This window comes from Oncorhynchus keta, chromosome 5 (genome assembly GCF_023373465.1).
Source record: "Oncorhynchus keta strain PuntledgeMale-10-30-2019 chromosome 5, Oket_V2, whole genome shotgun sequence".
NCBI classification, from domain to species: Eukaryota; Metazoa; Chordata; class Actinopteri; order Salmoniformes; family Salmonidae; genus Oncorhynchus; species Oncorhynchus keta.
Genome location: NC_068425.1, coordinates 32,845,034 through 32,869,112, shown reverse-complemented (window position 1 = coordinate 32,869,112; position 24,079 = coordinate 32,845,034). Strand labels below are relative to the sequence as shown.

Sequence of the window (24,079 nt, the reverse complement as noted above, 5' to 3'; positions counted from 1 at the left end):
GTCTGATTGCTTTAGTAGACTAATGTAGAACTCACCAATAGGTCTGATTGCTTTAGTAGACTAATGTAGAACTCACCAATAGGTCTGATTGCTTTAGTAGACTAATGTAGAACTCACAATAGGTCTGATTGCTTTAGTAGACTAATGTAGAACTCACAAATAGGTCTGATTGCTTTAGTAGACTAATGTAGAACTCACCAATAGGTCTGATTGCTTTAGTAGACTAATGTAGAACTCACCAATAGGTCTGATTGCTTTAGTAGACTAATGTAGAACTCACCAATAGGTCTGATTGCTTTAGTAGACTAATGTAGAACTCACCAATAGGTCTGATTGCTTTAGTAGACTAATGTAGAACTCACCAATAGGTCTGATTGCTTTAGTAGACTAATGTAGAACTCACCAATAGGTCTGATTGCTTTAGTAGACTAATGTAGAACTCACCAATAGGTCTGATTGCTTTAGTAGACTAATGTAGACCTCACCAATAGGTCTGATTGCTTTAGTAGACTAATGTGAACTCACCAATAGGTCTGATTGCTTTAGTAGACTAATGTAGAACTCACCAATAGGTCTGATTGCTTTAGTAGACTAATGTAGAACTCACCAATAGGTCTGATTGCTTTAGTAGACTAATGTAGAACTCACAAATAGGTCTGATTGCTTTAGTAGACTAATGTAGAACTCACCAATAGGTCTGATTGCTTTAGTAGACTAATGTAGAACTCACCAATAGGTCTGATTGCTTTAGTAGACTAATGTAGAACTCACCAATCAATAGGTCTGATTGCTTTAGTAGACTAATGTAGAACTCACCAATAGGTCTGATTGCTTTAGTAGACTAATGTAGAACTCACCAATAGGTCTGATTGCTTTAGTAGACTAATGTAGAACTCACAAATAGGTCTGATTGCTTTAGTAGACTAATGTAGAACTCACAAATAGGTCTGATTGCTTTAGTAGACTAATGTAGAACTCACCAATAGGTCTGATTGCTTTAGTAGACTAATGTAGAACTCACCAATAGGTCTGATTGCTTTAGTAGACTAATGTAGAACTCACCAATAGGTCTGATTGCTTTAGTAGACTAATGTAGAACTCACCAATAGGTCTGATTGCTTTAGTAGACTAATGTAGAACTCACCAATAGGTCTGATTGCTTTAGTAGACTAATGTAGAACTCACCAATAGGTCTGATTGCTTTAGTAGACTAATGTAGAACTCACCAATAGGTCTGATTGCTTTAGTAGACTATTGTGGAACTCACCAATAGGTCTGATTGCTTTAGTAGACTAATGTAGAACTCACCAATAGGTCTGATTGCTTTAGTAGACTAATGTAGAACTCACCAATAGGTCTGATTGCTTTAGTAGACTAATGTAGAACTCACCAATAGGTCTGATTGCTTTAGTAGACTAATGTAGAACTCACCAATAGGTCTGATTGCTTTAGTAGACTAATGTAGAACTCACCAATATGTCTGATTGCTTTAGTAGACTAATGTAGAACTCATCAATAGGTCTGATTGCTTTAGTAGACTAATGTCTGAGAACTCACCAATAGGTCTGATTGCTTTAGTAGACTAATGTAGAACTCACCAATAGGTCTGATTGCTTTAGTAGACTAATGTAGAACTCACAAATAGGTCTGATTGCTTTAGTAGACTAATGTAGAACTCACAAATAGATCTGATTGCTTTAGTAGACTAATGTAGAACTCATCAATAGGTCTGATTGCTTTAGTAGACTAATGTAGAACTCACCAATAGGTCTGATTGCTTTAGTAGACTAATGTAGAACTCACCAATAGGTCTGATTGCTTTAGTAGACTAATGTAGAACTCACAATAGGTCTGATTGCTTTAGTAGACTAATGTAGAACTCACCAATAGGTCTGATTGCTTTAGTAGACTAATGTAGAACTCACCAATAGGTCTGATTGCTTTAGTAGACTAATGTAGAACTCACCAATAGGTCTGATTGCTTTAGTAGACTAATGTAGAACTCACCAATAGGTCTGATTGCTTTAGTAGACTAATGTAGAACTCACCAATAGGTCTGATTGCTTTAGTAGACTAATGTAGAACTCACAAATAGGTCTGATTGCTTTAGTAGACTAATGTAGAACTCACCAATAGGTCTGATTGCTTAAGTAGACTAATGTAGAACTCACCAATAGGTCTGATTGCTTTAGTAGACTAATGTAGAACTCACCAATAGGTCTGATTGCTTTAGTAGACTAATGTAGAACTCACCAATAGGTCTGATTGCTTTAGTAGACTAATGTAGAACTCACCAATAGGTCTGATTGCTTTAGTAGACTAATGTAGAACTCACCAATAGGTCTGATTGCTTTAGTAGACTAATGTAGAACTCACCAATAGGTCTGATTGCTTTAGTAGACTAATGTAGACCTCACCAATAGGTCTGATTGCTTTAGTAGACTATTGTGGAACTCACCAATAGGTCTGATTGCTTTAGTAGACTAATGTAGAACTCACCAATAGGTCTGATTGCTTTAGTAGACTAATGTAGAACTCACCAATAGGTCTGATTGCTTTAGTAGACTAATGTAGAACTCACAAATAGGTCTGATTGCTTTAGTGGACTAATGTAGAACTCACCAATAGGTCTGATTGCTTTAGTAGACTAATGTAGAACTCACCAATAGGTCTGATTGCTTTAGTAGACTAATGTAGAACTCATCAATAGGTCTGATTGCTTTAGTAGACTAATGTAGAACTCACCAATAGGTCTGATTGCTTTAGTAGACTAATGTAGAACTCACCAATAGGTCTGATTGCTTTAGTAGACTATTGTGGAACTCACCAATAGGTCTGATTGCTTTAGTAGACTAATGTAGAACTCACCAATAGGTCTGATTGCTTTAGTAGACTAATGTAGAACTCACAATAGGTCGGATTGCTTTAGTAGACTAATGTAGAACTCACCAATAGGTCTGATTGCTTTAGTAGACTAATGTAGAACTCACCAATAGGTCTGATTGCTTTAGTAGACTAATGTAGAACTCACCAATAGGTCTGATTGCTTTAGTAGACTAATGTAGAACTCACCAATAGGTCTGATTGCTTTAGTAGACTAATGTAGAACTCACCAATAGGTCTGATTGCTTTAGTAGACTAATGTAGAACTCACAAATAGGTCTGATTGCTTTAGTAGACTAATGTAGAACTCACCAATAGGTCTGATTGCTTAAGTAGACTAATGTAGAACTCACCAATAGGTCTGATTGCTTTAGTAGACTAATGTAGAACTCACCAATAGGTCTGATTGCTTTAGTAGACTAATGTAGAACTCACCAATAGGTCTGATTGCTTTAGTAGACTAATGTAGAACTCACCAATAGGTCTGATTGCTTTAGTAGACTAATGTAGAACTCACCAATAGGTCTGATTGCTTTAGTAGACTAATGTAGAACTCACCAATAGGTCTGATTGCTTTAGTAGACTAATGTAGACCTCACCAATAGGTCTGATTGCTTTAGTAGACTATTGTGGAACTCACCAATAGGTCTGATTGCTTTAGTAGACTAATGTAGAACTCACCAATAGGTCTGATTGCTTTAGTAGACTAATGTAGAACTCACCAATAGGTCTGATTGCTTTAGTAGACTAATGTAGAATTCACAAATAGGTCTGATTGCTTTAGTAGACTAATGTAGAACTCACCAATAGGTCTGATTGCTTTAGTAGACTAATGTAGAACTCACCAATAGGTCTGATTGCTTTAGTAGACTAATGTAGAACTCATCAATAGGTCTGATTGCTTTAGTAGACTAATGTAGAACTCACCAATAGGTCTGATTGCTTTAGTAGACTATTGTGGAACTCACCAATAGGTCTGATTGCTTTAGTAGACTAATGTAGAACTCACCAATAGGTCTGATTGCTTTAGTAGACTAATGTAGAACTCACCAATAGGTCTGATTGCTTTAGTAGACTAATGTAGAACTCATCAATAGGTCTGATTGCTTTAGTAGACTAATGTAGAACTCACCAATAGGTCTGATTGCTTTAGTAGACTAATGTAGAACTCACCAATAGGTCTGATTGCTTTAGTAGACTAATGTAGAACTCACAAATAGGTCTGATTGCTTTAGTAGACTAATGTAGAACTCACAAATAGGTCTGATTGCTTTAGTAGACTAATGTAGAACTCACCAATAGGTCTGATTGCTTTAGTAGACTAATGTAGAACTCACCAATAGGTCTGATTGCTTTAGTAGACTAATGTAGAACTCACCAATAGGTCTGATTGCTTTAGTAGACTATTGTGGAACTCACCAATAGGTCTGATTGCTTTAGTAGACTAATGTAGAACTCACCAATAGATCTGATTGCTTTAGTAAACTAATGTAGAACTCACCAATAGGTCTGATTGCTTTAGTAGACTAATGTAGAACTCATCAATAGGTCTGATTGCTTTAGTAGACTAATGTAGAACTCACCAATAGGTCTGATTGCTTTAGTAGACTAATGTAGAACTCACCAATAGGTCTGATTGCTTTAGTAGACTAATGTAGAACTCACCAATAGGTCTGATTGCTTTAGTAGACTAATGTAGAACTCACAATAGGTCTGATTGCTTTAGTAGACTAATGTAGAACTCACAAATAGGTCTGATTGCTTTAGTAGACTAATGTAGAACTCACCAATAGGTCTGATTGCTTTAGTAGACTAATGTAGAACTCACCAATAGGTCTGATTGCTTTAGTAGACTCCTATATCAAAGTGGACAGATGTTCCTTTGCAAAGTAAAAGAAATGGAGGTACACAGATGAACACACAATGGAAGGTAATACCTAGTAGCACTGTTGTGCATGCGTTGCTAAGCATTGGGCAAGATTCTTAGGTTAAACCTCCGATCTCAGGAAGGATATTTCAAAAGATGCAGAATCTTCAGACCACAAAGTAACACTCACACCCACCTGTTTCCACCATCAGCATGTTGTGTGACATTTACCGTGCCTGCTAACTCTGATCAGACACTTCTGGCCATAAGCAAATGATAGGAAGATAGATATGATCCACCACAAGTGTGTTAGTCTTTAATCATCACGGGGAAAGATGACAGAAAACACATGAATGTGGGCTGTATCCACCTTGCTGGACAAGATCTAGTGTTTTTATGACAATGAAAACCTTGCTGTGTTTGAGGTCTAATATCTGTGCTGTCTGGGACGAAGCAAGCACACACATTTTCTTCAGGAAACGCAGCTCTTCTAGTTTGACATTGTTGATTGTGCCGGTAGTTGCTAAGCGTGAAATCAAATGATCTGAATGGGCGTTCTTCCTCCAGTAAATGGTACACAGCCAGGGTGCTTGAGGCCAGCCCATTCTCTCCTAAACATTCATTATGGTCCTTACTGCTGTCAGCACGTGGTCCCAGTCTGGCCTGGAAGACTGAGAGGAATCCACAGTGTTTCAAAGAAAAGACACCTGACACTGCTGTCCCTGGCTGTTGGATCAAATACCCCAGGGGTTTCTCCCCAGCAGTCATTGGACTGGGCTGGGTTAGGGAGAAGTGGAGAAAGACGTGTGTGGAACTAGAAGAAACCAGGGGTGGAATTAGATGGGGGGGGAGCTTCTGGGGAAAAAGGTTACTGGGAATAGATCACTGTAAAATCACTAGGAATTCAGTTCAAGAAACCCTTTCAATTCAATAAATCTTTATTGTTCCACGAGATACATGTGGTTAGAGCAAAATAATATGCCCCCTGAGCACATATACACAAACATATACGAACACAATGAATCCAGTTAATCAGTAACACATCCACGATAAAATCATGTTTAAAATGATTGCCCCACCATGTTCAAGCCCAATTCCATCGCTGGTGTTCCTATACACCTTGGTTTGGGGTAAAGGTCCATATTGGGCTAAGTGGTCCTGAAATGTAATCAGTTATGTATTGGAGGGCATCACATGCACCACTTAAAACTCATTCCATTCTGTCACATGTCCTTTTCTATTTGTGCCATTGTGTGCTAATGTCATCACAGCTGTAAACAATAAGCCATGGTCAGAGAGGTCTGGATTAATGGTCTCACATCAATCCCTAATGATGTTTTCTTCAATGTTCTCATGCCACTTGTATTGCACTTTAATGTGCATGACTTTTATCTCCTATTTTAGCCCATCACCGTGTGTGATTATAATTGTATAAATGTGTCAGGGTTTTCGTCCTTACACATTTAGGACCATAACGCAGCGTGGTAAGTGTTCATGTTTTTTAATGAATAACGAACACTGAACAAAACAATTAACGTGAAGTAAGTCAAACCGAAACTGTCCCGTGTGGCACAGACACTGACACGGAAAATAAACACCCACAACTCAACAGTGAAACCAGGCTCCCGAAGTATGATTCTCAATCAGGGACAACGATTGACAGCTGCCTCTGATTGAGAACCATACTAGGCCGAACACAGAAATCCCAAATTATAGAAAAACGAACATGGACAACCCACCCAACTCACCCACTGACCATACTAAAACAAAGCTATAATAACAGAATTAAGGTCCGAACGTGACAAAATGTTTCCTCAATGCTTCCTATTTTTCCCTGTATTCCCCTGTTTTGTCCCGTTTCCCCCCTGTATTCCCCTTTTTCCCCGTTTCCCCATGTATTCCCCTGTTTCCCCCCGTTTCCCTACTATATTCCCCTGTTTCCCCCGTTTCCCCACTGTATTCCCGTTTCCCCCGTTTCCCCCTGTATTCCCCTGTTTCCCCCCGTTTCCCTCCTGTATTCCCCTGTTTCCCCACTGTATTCCCCTGTTGGGGCGGCAGCGTAGCCTAGTGGTTAGAGCGTTGGACTAGTAACCGGAAGGTTGCGAGTTCAAACCCCCGAACTGACAAGGTACAAATCTGTCGTTCTGCCCCTGAACAGGCAGTTAACCCACTGTTCCCAGGCCGTCATTGAAAATAAGAATATGTTCTTAACTGACTTGCCTGGTTAAATAAAGGTAAAATTAAATAAAAAAATAAAAAATTAAAATAGTAAATAAATACTGTTGATTTGCTGCACTGAGCTGGAGGATGTCGGAGATGTCGGGGAGGTTGCACTTTGAGGTGCATGTTTTACTGCCATGTGGTAGGTCAGAAAACACGTCACCGTGACTGTGACTGAAAGCTATGCAGTAATGGCCCATTTTCACTGTAAGACATTACCCTGGTCTTCACAAGTCCTTGATGTCACCTCTCGCTATGGAAACACAACTCCCCCCAAATAAATAAGGTCCAGGTGGAAAAACATCACGACTGTATGTGTCTGGTCCCTCAAGCCAGACACATGGTACAGACATCTAAAATTCTTCCTCTCTCCAAATCTTTGTTGACATATTTATAACAAAGTTATTTCATGTCTTCTGTTTTGTGACATTATTCCTGGCATCTCTGTGCCAATGGGATGCAGGGCAACGTCCCAGGTGGCACTGATAGATGTCTACACATTCCCAGTGGGATCAATGTTTGTTTGCACCCTGCTATTCTTCCATTGACATTGGCATAGAGCCAATGTCATAACTTACAACATGGACTCCAGAGAAGGGATGGGTTTGTTTAGTTGACAACGATGGGAAAATACTTTGTGTTGTCAAACTCTTCACGGACGTGGTAGTTTGGTCACTCTCTCACACACACACACACACACACACACACACACACACACACACACACACACACACACACACACACACACACACACACACACACACACACACACACACACACACACACACACACACACACACACACACACACACACACACACACACACACACACACAGTAAGAAGACTGACTCAAACACACACACACACTTTACCACTTGGTCACTTCCCGTTTGGTTTTATTCCCGACATGATCCTAAAGTGAGACAATGACAGGAATAGAGAATGCTGCTGGGTTCAAATGGAAGATGGGATAATCACATGATGGAGTTACCAAAAAGGAAGGAGTGTGTTTCAATTTAGCTATGTGACATTGAGGTAGGCACTATTAGGAGGTTCTGTTGACTTGTATATTTAGTCGCCTGGGGGTGAAACCTGTTTTCTGAGGAAGACCTGGCGAGAAGAGAAGTGAGACTAGAATGAGAAAACATGTCATGTGCCTGACCAGTGTTGGAATGTCGACAGTCATATATTTGAAGGGAGGTTGTGAGAATGGAGAATGGAAAATCCTGCATGATATTATTACTGTCACATTCGTGGCTCTGTCGTGGTTCTGAGGAAGCAGTTAAAGGTGGAAGGGAATGTCACTAACGTCATGAGGCCGACCTGACAATGTGTCAATGTGCCACCATACACCACACGTGACCAAAACTCCTTCGATGTGAATAGTAACAGATACTGTCTGTCTTTTCAGTGCACTGCACATGATACAGGAGGAGTCATATTGGAGGCTGTGAAATACATGTGATTTCCATCACCGTTAAGTTAACATTAGTAGGAAACAGTATATTCTGAATACCCATTTGATTGACATAATGAACGATAATTGACATTGTGAATTTCCTGAAAATGATGGACAAAGCCACTCTGTGCAGATTTACTGCCACGGTAATAACACTATCTGTGCCACCCACCACATGAAATGTTCATTAAATGGCCATAGGGCAATTCTGTCAAATGTCAAATGGGCTGGTCCATCTTAAGACCCGTGGGCCACTCTAAATTAGGGCTTGAGGAAAACATTTGCCTGTGTGTTAGAAGTGCCCCGGCTGGCGTTCTAGTCATTTTATTCATTTTATGAGGTCACTCAGGTCACCCCTACTGAGGTGAGTTTAAATCCCCATTAGCTACTTCCATGGCAACAACCCTTCCCCCCAGAGTCCACACACTCCTGAACAGATACACAATGCAGAGGGTGGTGGTGGATGGGCCATTTGTATATCTATTTTTGTCTAATAATAAAATAAACAAATACACAATACAATACTAAACCGTTGAAGACAGAAACAGCACATATGATATACAGTGTGTTCCATAGTATAATCTGCATTATACTGGATATTACACATCATAGGTTTACACTAGATCCCCCAAATTACTGGAGGGTTGCTATGGGTGTGGGACAATCGGGGGTTACATTTTCTAATAACTTTCACGAGCCAATCAAAAGCCATTATGAATGCTTTTAAACACTTTTAAATGCTTTAAAAAATAAATGATTATACATCCTCTGGATTTACAGATAGGCACTGTGTTAACAACGTGATCAACGGGCCCCGTCAGGAAATTTGATTCCATCATCTTTCTGAGACAATAGGATTATTTTCATCCTGCGTCAACTCAGAGACGGACTGGGACCCCGAGTAATTTATTTCCCAGAGGCCCACGTTATTAGCCAAATAAGGATCATTCTAAACAAAACCCCCAACTTAGACCGACCCACTGGTCCTTAAAGATGGACCAGCCCATCTGGCATTTACCCAAACTGCACTATGGCCAGTTCGTTTCTGCATCCACCTATCTCATTCAGCCCCATTACAGCCTCCTCCATCGGTCCATCAGTATTGAACGTACAATGAGGAGATGGAGAAATGGAGAAGCCAATGACATAATGGGAATCTTAGAAATGGACTTCGTTTCCCACAAACCCCCAAAATAGCCATCTGATGTCATCGGGCAGATGGTAAATAATCTGTCTGCACCATAATAGCAAAGGTTGTTTGGCTGAGAAGAGACTCTGATTGGGCTTTGTAGACACACACACGCACATTCACAAGACGTGAAAACACAGGCACAGAGACACACAGAGACACACTCAGACACACACAGACACACAAAGACGTGAAAACACAGGCACAGAGACACACAGAGACACACAGAGACACACTCAGACACACACAGACACACAGAGACACTCAGAGACAAACACAGAGACACACACAGAGACACACACAGAGACACACAGAAACACACAGAGACACACAGAGAGACACACAGAGAGACACGCAGAGACACACACAGACACAGATACGCACAGATACACACAGAGACACACGTAGAGACACGCAGAGACACACACAGACACAGATACGCACAGATACACACAGACACACGTAGAGACACAGAGACACACGTAGAGACACAGAGACACACACATCCATAAAGCCATCTATAACACGGTAGTAGTAACCTGATCCTGGGCAGTGCCAGTAAGCAGTGTCTGACATCTCTGGATGGATTTAGAGTGTATGTGTGAGGTTCCAACACAGTACAGGCTACAGGGGTTGGGCCTTGACAACGTGTTATACCAGGTCTGCAAGAAAACACTGTTACTTTTACGGGAATGTTGACTAGGGCTGCAGAAAGCCACTGTTACTTTACGGGAATGTTGACTAGCGCTGCAGAAAGCCACTGTTACTTTACGGGAACGTTCACTAGCGCTGCAGAAAGCCACTGTTACTTTACGGGAATGTTCACTAGGGCTGCAGAAAGCCACTGTTACTTTACGGGAATGTTCACTAGCGCTGCAGAAAGCCACTGTAACTTTACGGGAACGTTCACTAGCGCTGCAGAAAGCCACTGTTACTTTACGGGAATGTTCACTAGCGCTGCAGAAAGCCACTGTTACTTTACGGGAATGTTCACTAGCGCTGCAGAAAGCCACTGTTACTTTACGGGAATGTTCACTAGCGCTGCAGAAAGCCACTGTTACTTTACGGGAACGTTCACTAGCGCTGCAGAAAGCCACTGTAACTTTACGGGAATGTTCACTAGCGCTGCAGAAAGCCACTGTTACTTTACGGGAATGTTCACTAGCGCTGCAGAAAGCCACTGTTACTTTACGGGAATGTTCACTAGCGCTGCAGAAAGCCACTGTTACTTTACGGGAATGTTCACTAGCGCTGCAGAAAGCCACTGTTACTTTACGGGAACGTTCACTAGCGCTGCAGAAAGCCACTGTAACTTTACGGGAATGTTCACTAGCGCTGCAGAAAGCCACTGTTACTTTACGGGAACGTTCACTAGCGCTGCAGAAAGCCACTGTTACTTTACGGGAATGTTCACTAGGGCTGCAGAAAGCCACTGTTACTTTACGGGAATGTTCACTAGCGCTGCAGAAAGCCACTGTTACTTTACGGGAATGTTCACTAGCGCTGCAGAAAGCCACTGTTACTTTACGGGAATGTTCACTAGCGCTGCAGAAAGCCACTGTTACTTTACGGGAATGTTCACTAGCGCTGCAGAAAGCCACTGTTACTTTACGGGAATGTTCACTAGCGCTGCAGAAAGCCACTGTTACTTTACGGGAACGTTCACTAGAGCTGCAGAAAGCCACTGTTACTTTACGGGAACGTTCACTAGCGCTGCAGAAAGCCACTGTTACTTTACGGGAATGTTCACTAGGGCTGCAGAAAGCCACTGTTACTTTACGGGAATGTTCACAAGGGCTGCAGAAAGCCACTGTTACTTTACGGGAACGTTCACTAGCGCTGCAGAAAGCCACTGTAACTTTACGGGAACGTTCACTAGGGCTGCAGAAAGCCACTGTTACTTTACGGGAACGTTCACTAGGGCTGCAGAAAGCCACTGTTACTTTACGGGAACGTTCACTAGGGCTGCAGAAAGCCACTGTTACTTTACGTGAACGTTCACTAGCGCTGCAGAAAGCCACTGTTACTTTACGGGAACGTTCACTAGGGCTGCAGAAAGCCACTGTTACTTTACGGGAACGTTCACTAGCGCTGCAGAAAGCCACTGTTACTTTACGGGAACGTTCACTAGGGCTGCAGAAAGCCACTGTAACTTTACGGGAACGTTCACTAGGGCTGCAGAAAGCCACTGTAACTTTACGGGAATGTTCACTAGGGCTGCAGAAAGCCACTGTTACTTTACGGGAACGTTCACTAGCGCTGCAGAAAGCCACTGTTACTTTACGGGAATGTTCACTAGCGCTGCAGAAAGCCACTGTAACTTTACGGGAACGTTCACTAGCGCTGCAGAAATCCACTGTAACTTTACGGGAACGTTCACTAGGGCTGCAGAAATCCACTGTAACTTTACGGGAACGTTCACTAGGGCTGCAGAAAGCCACTGTAACTTTACGGGAACGTTCACGAGGGCTGCAGAAAGCCACTGTTACTTTACGGGAATGTTCACTAGCGCTGCAGAAAGCCACTGTTACTTTACGGGAACGTTCACTAGCGCTGCAGAAAGCCACTGTTACTTTACATGAACGTTCACTAGGGCTGCAGAAAGCCACTGTTACTTTACATGAACGTTCACTAGCGCTGCAGAAAGCCACTGTTACTTTACATGAACGTTCACTAGCGCTGCAGAAAGCCACTATAACTTTAGGGGAATGTTCACTAGGGCTGCAGAAAGCCACTGTAATTTTACGGGAATGTTCACTAGGGCTGCAGAAAGCCACTGTTACTTTACATGAACGTTCACTAGGGCTGCAGAAAGCCACTGTAACTTTACGTGAACGTTCACTAGGGCTGCAGAAAGCCACTGTAATTTTACGGGAATGTTCACTAGGGCTGCAGAAAGCCACTATAACTTTAGGGGAATGTTCACTAGGGCTGCAGAAAGCCACTATATCTTTAGGCCAATGTGTCTAATGGGGGTGGTTCAGTCAACAATGCACACTCCTTTGATGAGAAACCTTGTCTCAGACTTGAAGACTGGTGTTAGTCCACAGGATTATGGAAAGGCTTTGGCTCAATGGGCTAAGGAGACCTGGGTTTCATGCATGATCTAACTTTGATAAGTCACCTTTACTGCATAGTCTAAACTAGTTTCTGGAGGCTTTGACTCAGTCGCAGATGTTTGTGGACACATAACTCCCTCACCCATCACCCAGGATGCACTGGGCTACTCATCCAGAAGAAAACGCTTTGATCCCAGTGTTCCTGCTGTAGTAAATGAGACCATATGTGACTGAATGACGAGGTCTGAGAGGATCACCAGGTATAGAACAATGACATTTTCCTGTTGTAAAGAAGGTTGCTCAGTGACCCCATTCCACGTGATGAGTAAAGTTGATTTTTTATTAACCTTTATTTAGCCAGGCCACTTAAGAACCCATTCTGATTTACAATGACAGCCAGGAGGTAACATTGGTTGATCACTGCCCCGGGCACTGTCTCATTGAGAGGCTAGGACCTGGATTCAACCCCAGTCAGTCACACTCACACTCAACCCCAGTCAGTCATTCTCATTGAGCACCTAGAAGAGTGTAACACCAGGAATTATGTTATTGAATACAGACTCCTTGATCAGCATGTTGCTGAGTGGCTGTTGTCTTTTGTGGGTGTGAATGGATGTCCTCTTCAAGTGTTCCCTGCCCTGCAGGGTGTTCTGGGTACTGGATGTTCTATTCAAGTGTTCCCTGCCCTGCAGGGTGTTCTGGGTACTGGATGTCCTCTGAGCTCTGCGCTCTACTCATTGTTCACCTCATTTCTTGCTGCACCCCAACCTCCAGTACCTGTCTGTAACCATTGTTTTGTACTTTCTCTATTGTGCTGGTCTTTTTGTGTGGTAGTTCCTCAGAGTGAGTCATGCACATGACATCTTTTCTCTCTCAATCCTGTGTTAGAAATCCCTCACTCCTACACATACGGTCAGTGACCTCTGGAAACAGAAGAACAGTGTCCCTAACTAACAGTAAGGTTCTGTCTCTGGTTTTCTGTTCCGACATGGGGTTAATAATGAAAGAAAAGCCTGCACTCGGGATACAATATCCTGCTGTATTCCTGCAGCCACATATGGTGCACAACGTTTCAGCTGCAAGAGCCTTCCACTTTGTCAGTCCCTCTACTCTGGGAACTAAACCATTACTCTCCCAAAATACCTTGCCTTGCTACAGTAAGTTATTGGTACAAAATCTCTCGCAGGGTGTTTCCAATCAGCACCAAGTTCATTAACAATCATCTAACAATAACCCATGTAATGAAACAGATGTGTGAAATATGCCCCTGGTGGTAGGCGGTATAACCTGTACTGACATTGGTATGAACCTCCCATACAGAGAAGGGACTTGAACCCAGCTGATCCTGGATCAGAGGGACTTGAACCCAGCTGAACCTAGATCAGCCATCTTAGAAGAGAGCTACTGAGCCCTGTCCCTCTCAATGGCATTTCCTCTGGTCCCCTCCCTGCTGGACCCTCCTATACAGACAGGACATTCTTCTGGAGCCTGTCCAAGTTCCTGCCTCTTTTCCCTCTTCCCGGTCCTCCTACCGTGCCATTCCTAGAAGGAGAGTGAGAGAGAACAGAGAGACCCCAGAAGGAGAGAGAGAGAACATTCTTTCACAATACCACAGTGTAAACAAACAACCTGCCTGGGGCACTAACTCCAGAAATACTGTGTGCGTCCCTTTGGGCCCTGGTCAAAAGTAGTGCAATATATAGGGATTAGGGTTCCATTTGAGACACACAGAGATCCAGGAATGCTTGTGTTCCTGCTTGTCTCCATGCCAGGAATCATCTGATCAACTGTTATCTAGATGTTGTGATAGGGTGCTGCTTCATCTTCTATATCAAAAAAGTGTCAGCACACCGTTAACTAGTATATGTGCTGTCCTTTAGTGGACTTCACATTCTGAGCAAACTGACTCAACCAAAAGAAATGATGCATCTTTACTCTATTGTAAACCCACTTTTATTTACAGAGCAGATCTATTGCAGAAATGGTTTGGTTCTGAGACCTTCCTGGGGCTGCGTTCAAAGAGAAGTGAGATGTTTTCTGTATTGTCTTTTGTAAACACAGACAAAAAGTTTGCCCCATGATTGGCAATCTGCCAGCAGAGTTGCCCTATGTATAGAATCAGCAGAATCTGCCAGCAGAGTTGCCCTATGTATAGAATCAGCAGAGTTGCCCTATGTATAGAATCAGCAGAGTTGCCCTATGTATAGAATCAACAGAGTTGCCCTATGTATAGAATCAGCAGAGTTGCCCTATGTATAGAATCAGCAGAGTTGCCTTATGTATAGAATCAGCAGAGTTGCCCTATGTATAGAATCAGCAGAGTTGCCCTATGTATAGAATCAGCAGAGTTGCCCTATGTATAGAATCACCAGAGTTGCCCTATGTATAGAATCAGCAGAGTTGCCCTATGTATAGAATCAACAGAGTTGCCCTATGTATAGAATCAGCAGAGTTGCCCTATGTATAGAATCAGCAGAGTTGCCCTATGTATAGAATCAGCAGAGTTGCCCTATGTATAGAATCAGCAGAGTTGCCCTATGTATAGAATCAGCAGAGTTGCCCTATGTATAGAATCAGCAGTTGCCCTATGTATAGAATCAGCAGAGTTGCCCTATGTATAGAATCAGCAGAGTTGCCCTATGTATAGAATCAGCAGAGTTGCCCTATGTATAGAATCAGCAGTTGCCCTATGTATAGAATCAGCAGAGTTGCCCTATGTATAGAATCAGCAGAGTTGCCATATGTATAGAATCAGCAGAGTTGCCCTATGTATAGAATCAGCAGAGTTGCCCTATGTATAGAATCAGCAGAGTTGCCCTATGTATAGAATCAACAGAGTTGCCCTATGTATAGAATCAGCAGAGTTGCCCTATGTATAGAATCAGCAGAGTTGCCCTATGTATAGAATCAGCAGAGTTGCCCTATGTATAGAATCAGCAGAGTTGCCCTATGTATAGAATCAGCAGAGTTGCCCTATGTATAGAATCAGCAGTTGCCCTATGTATAGAATCAGCAGAGTTGCCCTATGTATAGAATCAGCAGAGTTGCCATATGTATAGAATCAGCAGAGTTGCCCTATGTATAGAATCAGCAGAGTTGCCCTATGTATAGAATCAGCAGAGTTGCCCTATGTATAGAATCAGCAGAGTTGCCCTATGTATAGAATCAGCAGAGTTGCCCTATGTATAGAATCAGCAGAGTTGCCCTATGTATAGAATCAGCAGAGTTGCCCTATGTAAATTTCAGCAGAGTTGCCCTATGTATAGAATCAGCAGAGTTGCCCTATGTATAGCATCAGCAGAGTTGCCCTATGAATAGAATCAGCAGAGTTGCCCTATGTATAGAATCAACAGAGTTGCCCTATGTATAGAATCAGCAGAGTTGCCCTATGTATAGAATCAGCAGAGTTGCCCTATGTATAGAATCAGCAGAGTTGCCCTATGTATAGAATCAGCAGAGTTGCCCTATGTATAGAATCAGCAGAGTTGCCCTATGTATAGAATCAGCAGAGTTGCCCTATGTATAGAATCAACAGAGTTGCCCTATGTATAGAATCAGCAGAGTTGCCCTATGTATAGAATCAACAGAGTTGCCCTATGTATAGAATCAGCAGAGTTGCCCTATGTATAGAATCAACAGAGTTGCCCTATGTATAGAATCAGCAGAGTTGCCCTATGTATAGAATCAGCAGAGTTGCCCTATGTATAGAATCAGCAGAGTTGCCCTATGTATAGAATCAGCAGAGTTGCCCTATGTATAGAATCAGCAGAGTTGCCCTATGTATAGAATCAGCAGAGTTGCCCTATGTATAGAATCAGCAGAGTTGCCCTATGTATAGAATCAGCAGAGTTGCCCTATGTATAGAATCAACAGAGTTGCCCTATGTATAGAATCAGCAGAGTTGCCCTATGTATAGAATCAGCAGAGTTGCCCAACATTGCCCTATAGAATCAGCAGAGTTGCCCTATGTATAGAATCAGCAGAGTTGCCCTATGTATAGAATCAGCAGAGTTGCCCTATGTATAGAATCAGCAGAGTTGCCCTATGTATAGAATCAGCAGAGTTGCCCTATGTATAGAATCAGCAGAGTTGCCCTATGTATAGAATCAGCAGAGTTGCCCTATGTATAGAATCAGCAGAGTTGCCCTATGTATAGAATCAGCAGTTGCCCTAGTTGCCCTATGTATAGAATCAGTATAGAATCAGCAGAGTTGCCCTATGTATAGAATCAGCAGAGTTGCCCTATGTATAGAATCAGCAGAGTTGCCCTATGTATAGAATCAGCAGAGTTGCCCTATGTATAGAATCAGCAGAGTTGCCCTATGTATAGAATCAGCAGAGTTGCCCTATGTATAGAATCAGCAGAGTTGCCCTATGTATAGAATCAGCAGAGTATGTATAGAATCAGCAGAGTTGCCCTATGTATAGAATCAGCAGAGTTGCCCTATGTATAGAATCAGCAGAGTTGCCCTATGTATAGAATCAGCAGAGTTGCCCTATGTATAGAATCAGCAGAGTTGCCCTATGTATAGAATCAGCAGAGTTGCCCTATGTATAGAATCAGCAGAGTTGCCCTATGTATAGAATCAGCAGAGTTGCCCTATGTATAGAATCAGCAGAGTTGCCCTAATGTATAGAATCAGCAGAGTTGCCCTATGTATAGAATCAGCAGAGTTGCCCTATGTATAGAATCAGCAGAGTTGCCCTATGTATAGAATCAGCAGAGTTGCCCTATGTATAGAATCAGCAGAGTTGCCCTATGTATAGAATCAGCAGAGTTGCCCTATGTATAGAATCAGCAGAGTTGCCCTATGTATAGAATCAGCAGAGTTGCCCTATGTATAGAATCAGCAGAGTTGCCCTATGTATAGAATCAGCAGAGTTGCCCTATGTATAGAATCAGCAGAGTTGCCCTATGTATAGAATCAGCAGAGTTGCCCTATGTATAGAATCAGCAGAGTTGCCCTATGTATAGAATCAACAGAGTTGCCCTATGTATAGAATCAGCAGAGTTGCCCTATGTATAGAATCAGCAGAGTTGCCCTAGTTGCCCTATAGAATCAGCAGAGTTGCCCTATGTATAGAATCAGCAGAGTTGCCCTATGTATAGAATCAGCAGAGTTGCCCTATGTATAGAATCAGCAGAGTTGCCCTATGTATAGAATCAGCAGAGTTGCCCTATGTATAGAATCAGCGGAGTTGCCCTATGTATAGAATCAGCAGAGTTGCCCTCTGTATAGAATCAGCAGAGTTGCCCTATGAATAGAATCAGCAGAGTTGCCCTATGTATAGAATCAGCAGAGTTGCCCTATGTATAGAATCAGCAGAGTTGCCCTATGTATAGAATCAGCAGAGTTGCCCTATGTATAGAATCAGCAGAGTTGCCCTATGTATAGAATCAGCAGAGTTGCCCTATGTATAGAATCAGCAGAGTTGCCCTATGTATAGAATCAGCAGAGTTGCCCTATGAATAGAATCAGCAGAGTTGCCCTATGTATAGAATCAGCAGAGTTGCCCTATGTATAGAATCAGCAGAGTTGCCCTATGTATAGAATCAGCAGAGTTGCCCTATGTATAGAATCAGCAGAGTTGCCCTATGTATAGAATCAGCAGAGTTGCCCTATGTATAGAATCAGCGGAGTTGCCCTATGTATAGAATCAGCAGAGTTGCCCTATGTATAGAATCAGCAGAGTTGCCCTATGTATAGAATCAGCAGAGTTGCCCTATGAATAGAATCAGCAGAGTTGCCCTATGTATAGAATCAGCAGAGTTGCCCTATGTATAGAATCAGCAGAGTTGCCCTATGTATAGAATCAGCAGAGTTGCCCTATGTATAGAATCAGCAGAGTTGCCCTATGAATAGAATCAGCAGAGTTGCCCTATGTATAGAATCAGCAGAGTTGCCCTATGTATAGAATCAGCAGAGTTGCCCTATGTATAGAATCAGCAGAGTTGCCCTATGTATAGAATCAGCAGAGTTGCCCTATGTATAGAATCAGCAGAGTTGCCCTATGTATAGAATCAGCAGAGTTGCCCTATGTATAGAATCAGCAGAGTTGCCCTATGAATAGAATCAGCAGAGTTGCCCTATGTATAGAATCAGCAGAGTTGCCCTATGTATAGAATCAGCAGAGTTGCCCTATGTATAGAATCAGCAGAGTTGCCCTATGTATAGAATCAGCAGAGTTGCCCTATGTATAGAATCAGCAGAGTTGCCCTATGTATAGAATCAGCAGAGTTGCCCTATGTATAGAATCAGCAGAGTTGCCCTATGTATAGAATCAGCAGAGTTGCCCTATGTATAGAATCAGCAGAGTTGCCCTATGTATAGAATCAGCAGAGTTGCCCTATGTATAGAATCAGCAGAGTTGCCCTATGTATAGAATCAGCAGAAATCTGTAGAACCGCCATGTTTTTCTTCACCATGCCCTGACACGTGTACTGTAAGCACTGTGTTACCCTGAATTAGAACTGATGAATACTTCCCAGAATGAGAGCCAATCACTAACCCGCTTCAGAAAATCCCACAGTCACACAACCCCTCTGGGACAAACAACTGAGCCTGTTGTCCTCCTCACACAGGCTCTCAACAGAACAAGAAGCCCAGCAGTTCAGCAGTCCCTCCCCCTGGAGAAACATTTATTTGATCTTCTTTCCTGGTATTTGTGTAACACAGTCCAAGACCTAGACTGGAATACATTTATTTTTCTCCTCTATAATTGTCATTTCATAAGAACAGGACAAATACTCTGTACGAAGAGATGGTAATTTAGGGATGGAACAAGCTACCCCATTTATGAAAGACAATACATATTTGTCTGTGTGTTGTGTTTCTCAGTGTGTCATAGAAATAGAGACCCCAGTGAGTCTGGGTCATTGAAATAGAGGCCCCAGTAAGACTTGGGTTATAGAAATAGAGGCCCCAGTGAGACTGGGGCATAGAAATAGAGGCCCCAGTGAGACTGGGTCATAGAAATAGAGGCCCCAGTGAGCCTGGGGCATAGAAATAGAGGCCCCAGTGAGACTGGGTCATAGAAATAGAGGCCCCAGTGAGATGGGTCATAGAAATAGAGGCCCCAGTAAGACTGGGTCATAGAAATAGAGGCTCAGTGAGTCTGGGGCATAGAAATAGAGGCCCCAGTGAGGCTTGGTCATAGAAATAGAGGCCCCAGTAAGACTTGGTCATAGAAATAGAGGCCCCAGTAAGACTTGGGCATAGAAATAGAGGGCCCAGTGAGACTGGGTCATAGAAATAGAGGCCCCAGTAAGACTTGGTCATAGAAATAGAGGCCCCAGTAAGACTGGGTCATAGAAATAGAGGCCCCAGTAAGACTGGGTCATAGAAATAGAGGCCCCAGTGAGACTGGGTCATAGAAATAGAGGGCCCAGTGAGACTGGGTCATAGAAATAGAGGCCCCAGTGAGACTGGGTCATAGAAATAGAGGCCCCAGTGAGCCCGGGCCATAGAAATAGAGGCCCCAGTGAGGCTGGGTCAAATAGAGGCCCCAGTGAGGCTGGGTCATAGAAATAGAGGCCCCAGTGAGCCCGGGCCATAGAAATAGAGGCCCCAGTGAGGCTGGGTCATAGAAATAGAGGCCCCAGTGAGCCTGGGTCATAGAAATAGTAGAGGCCCCAGTAAGACTTGGGCATAGAAATAGAGGCCTCAGTGAGACTAGGTCATAGAAATAGAGGCCCCAGTGAGACCGGGCCATAGAAATAGAGGCCCCAGTGAGACTGGGTCATAGAAATAGAGGCCCCAGTGAGACTGGGTCATAGAAATAGAGGCCCCAGTAAGACTTGGTCATAGAAATAGAGGCCCCAGTAAGACTTGGTCATAGAAATAGAGGCCCCAGTAAGACTTGGTCATAGAAATAGAGGCCCCAGTAAGACTTGGGCATAGAAATAGAGGCCCCAGTAAGACTTGGTCATAGAAATAGAGGCCCCAGTAAGACTTGGGCATAGAAATAGAGGCCCCAGTGAGACTGGGTCATAGAAATAGAGGGCCCAGTGAGACTTGGTCATAGAAAAAGAGGCCCCAGTGAGACTGGGCAATAGAAATAGAGGCCCCAGTGAGACTGGGTCATAGAAATAGAGGCCCCAGTGAGACGGGCCATAGAAATAGAGGCCCCAGTGAGACTGGGTCATAGAAATAGAGGCCCCAGTGAGACTGGGTCATAGAAATAGAGGCCCCAGTAAGACTTGGGCATAGAAATAGAGGCCCCAGTGAGACTGGGTCATAGAAATAGAGGCCCCAGTGAGCCTGGGTCATAGAAATAGAGGTCCCAGTAAGACTTGGGCATAGAAATAGAGGCCTCAGTGAGACTGGGTCATAGAAATAGAGGCCCCAGAAATGAGGCTGTGAGACTGGGTCATAGAAATAGAGGCCCCAGTGAGACTTGGTCATAGAAAAAGAGGCCCCAGTGAGACTGGGCAATAGAAATAGAGGCCCCAGTGAGACTGGGTCATAGAAATAGAGGGCCCAGTGAGACGGGCCATAGAAATAGAGGCCCCAGTGAGCCTGGGTCATAGAAATAGAGGCCCCAGTAAGACTTGGGCATAGAAATAGAGGCCTCAGTGAGACTGGGTCATAGAAATAGAGGCCCCAGTGAGGCTGGGTCATAGAAATAGAGGCCCCAGTGAGACTGGGTCATAGAAATAGAGGCCTCAGTGAGACTGGGTCATAGAAATAGAGGCCCCAGTGAGGCTGGGTCATAGAAATAGAGGCCTCAGTGAGACTGGGTCATAGAAATAGAGGCCCCAGTGAGACTGGGTCATAGAAATAGAGGCCTCAGTGAGACTGGGTCATAGAAATAGAGGCCCCAGTGAGGCTGGGTCATAGAAATAGAGGCCTCAGTGAGACTGGGTCATAGAAATAGAGGCCCCAGTGAGGCTGGGTCATAGAAATAGAGGCCCCAGTGAGACTGGGTCATTAAAATCGTGGCACTTCCTTGTTCTTTGTTGGTTTGTAGGACATTCATGTACTGTAGCAAAAGCACAATTTTACCTGGTGGCCTGCCAAGAGGTGTACGTACTTTATGTTCTTTCACGTTGTGTACTTCCTAAGTTGTCTGATATTTAGGTCAGTGGGTTGTGCTTTCATTCTGTGTTTGTAGATGAGGAAAGAGTAATTGGCACTTTAAATATTATATTCTACACAACAGGTATAACGCATTGTAAGACTTGTCATCAACATTATAGCCTACACCAGTGGTTGCCAAAGTAAGGGGTCAGAAGGGGAGGGGAGGGGAGTTGCGGGGTCCGACTTTGAAGGGTTGATATCTCAAGCTTATATGTGCTGTGTGTGCAATAGTCTGGGGACGACGTTACACCAAGAAACACTAACCTTGATGAAAGTCCTCAACCTAAAGAAACACTTACCTTGATGAAAGCCCCAACCTAAAGAAACACTAACCTTGATGAAAGTCCTCAACCTAAAGAAACACTAACCTTGATGAAAACCCTCAACCTAAAGAAACACTAACCTTGATGAAAGCCCCCAACCTAAAGAAACACTAACCTTGATGAAAGTCCTCAACCTAAAGAAACACTTCCCTTGATGAAAGTCCTCAACCTAAAGAAACACTAACCTTGATGAAAGTCCTCAACCTAAAGAAACACTTCCCTTGATGAAAGTCCTCAACCTAAAGAAACACTAACCTTGATGAAAGTCCTCAACCTAAAGAAACACTAACCTTGATGAAAGTCCTCAACCTAAAGAAACACTAACCTTGATGAAAGTCCTCAACCTAAAGAAACACTAACCTTGATGAAAGTCCTCAACCTAAAGAAACACTAACCTTGATGAAAGCCCTCAACCTAAAGAAACACTTACCTTGATGAAAGCCCTCAACCTAAAGAAACACTAACCTTGATGAAAGTCCTCAACCTAAAGAAACACTAACCTTGATGAAAGTCCTCAACCTAAAGAAACACTAACCTTGATGAAAGTCCTCAACCTAAAGAAACACTTACCTTGATGAAAGTCCTCAACCTAAAGAAACACTAACCTTGATGAAAGTCCTCAACCTAAAGAAACACTAACCTTGATGAAAGCCCTCAACCTAAAGAAACACTAACCTTGATGAAAGTCCTCAACCTAAAGAAACACTAACCTTGATGAAAGTCCTCAACCTAAAGAAACACTAACCTTGATGAAAGTCCTCAACCTAAAGAAATTGAAAGTGTATTTCTTCCGGAACCAAGTTACATGTTCCTCAGAACACGAACACAACAAAATGAGCCATACCGTGCGGTGCTAGGCTCAGTCAGGTCTTTGACTCCTTCACCCACTCCCCTGCTGAAAGATTAGCCACAAAATGTTGGCACCATCGTAACAGGTTGTAATCAAGCCCTGGTCTCCATGGGAACAGAAGAGGAAACCCTGGTGTGGCAGTCTCAGGTTGGACTACTTCAAATCATCTTGGTTCTGACACACACACACACACACACACACACACACACACACACACACACACACACACACACACACACACACACACACACAGCCAGCCATTAACTAATTGAAATGCTTCTCACACCCTACACAGTAACCTGTGGATCATGAGAGAACCTTGATAAATCAGAAGAACATCAACACGTTATGTAGTGTCCTGTAATACCTGGTTTGAAGTGAGACATGTCTGGTCATTCATAACACATAAAGACTCTATATCGCATGACGCTGTACTTCATTAAAAGTCAGACACCTTTGTTTTTTTCTTTTTAATACCTTTGCAAAAAACATTTTTTTAACTCTTTTTGCTTTGTCATTGTGGGTTATTGTGTGTCGATTGATGAAAGGAAAAACGATTTAATCAATTTTAGAATATGGCTGTAAAGTAACAAAATGTGGAAAAGGTCAAGGGGTCTGAGTACTTTCTGAATGCTCTGTATGTGTCATTTCATTGGTCTGCTGGCCTTTTACTCCATCCATTCCAATGGCTGAATCACATCACATGTGGCTTACTGCACGACAGAAACCCCGCTAACCAAACAACAGTGCTGCACACTCAAAGGCAACCACACTGTTAAGGTTTTCTTCCGTCGTAAGAGAGGAGGACCAAAATGCAGCGTGGTTATCTTGATACATTGTTAATAAAGAACAAACAATACCAAAATGTAACGTGAGAAAAAAAAAACAGCCCTATCTGGTGCAAACAAACACAGAGACAGGAACAATCACCCACGAAACACTCAAAGAATATGGCTGCCTAAATATGGTTCCCAATCAGAGACAACGATAAACACCTGCCTCTGATTGAGAACCACTCCAGGCAACCATATACTTTCCTAGACTACTATACTACACCACAATACTACAAAATACTACAAAAAAAAACCTAGACAAAACACACCACATAAATAACCCATGTCACACCCTGGCCTGACCAAAATAATAAAG

At 42.8% G+C, this 24,079-nt stretch overlaps 1 long non-coding RNA gene across 1 annotated transcript; it reads left to right on the top strand.

Moving 5' to 3' along the window:
* The first annotated feature begins 2,920 nt into the window (after positions 1–2,920).
* Positions 2,921–4,712, top strand: LOC127929925 (uncharacterized). Its single transcript, XR_008136358.1, has 3 exons — positions 2,921–3,201; positions 3,571–4,226; positions 4,391–4,712. It is a non-coding gene; the product is annotated as an uncharacterized LOC127929925 (long non-coding RNA).
* Positions 4,713–24,079: the final 19,367 nt, after the last annotated feature.